The following is a 937-nucleotide window of genomic DNA, read 5'->3' as shown; positions in this document are numbered from 1 at the left end:
ACAAGAATGTGAAGGGGAAGGACTCTAATAAACTCAATTAGAAATGAAAAAGAAGAGGTCACAATAGACACTACAGAAATATGAAACATTATTTTCTATTACTATAAAAACCTATATGCCCAAAAACTACATAATGAGGAGGAAATGGACAAATTTCTGAAAACATATAATCTCCCTAAGTTCACCCAGGAGGTAATAGAATTTCTGAATAGACCAATCTCAAGCTCAGAAATTAGAGCAGCAATTAAAAACCTCCCAAAATGGAAAAGTCCCAGACCAGATGGCTACGCTTCAGAGTTTTACCAAACATACAAAGAAGAACTCATACCTATATTACAGAAACTATGCCACAACATTGAGAAAGATGGTATCCTTCCTAACTCATTCTATGAAGCCAAAATCACCTTGATACCAAAGCCAGGAAAGGACACAACAAAAAAGAAAACTACATACCAATATCCCTTATGAATATAGATGCAAAAATCCTCAACAAAATTTTAGCAAATTGAATTCAGCAGCATATCAAAGAAATAATTCACCATGACCAGGAGGGCTTTATTTCAGGGATGCAAGGCTTGTTCCACATATGCAAATCTATAAACGCAATTCTCCTCATAAATAAAAGCAAGAACAAAGACCATATGATTCTCTCAATAGATGCAGAAAAAGCATTTGACAAAGTCCAGCATACCTTTATGATAAAAGCTCTTAACAAAATAGGCAGAGACGGGTCATACCTTAAAATTATCAAGTCCATTTATGAGAAACCTGTGGCGAATATCATACTGAATGGGGAAAAATTGAAACCATTCTCACTTATAACCAGAAACAGACAAGGTTGCCCACTATCTCCATTTCTATTCAACATAGTGCTGGAAGTCCTGGCCACAGCAATCAGGCAAGAGAGTGGAATTAAAGGCATACGAATGGGAACAAA

General features: G+C 35.9%; 1 pseudogene; it reads left to right on the top strand.

The window, feature by feature from the left end:
• LOC105821464 overlaps positions 1-937 on the top strand; it is a 20,595-nt pseudogene that overhangs the window by 998 nt on the left and 18,660 nt on the right.

This window comes from Propithecus coquereli, unplaced genomic scaffold, assembly GCF_000956105.1.
Source record: "Propithecus coquereli isolate 6110/MARCELLA unplaced genomic scaffold, Pcoq_1.0 Scaffold577, whole genome shotgun sequence".
NCBI lineage: Eukaryota > Metazoa > Chordata > Mammalia > Primates > Indriidae > Propithecus > Propithecus coquereli.
Note: the sequence above shows the minus strand (reverse complement) of the source record. Positions and strands in the feature narration are given on the sequence as shown.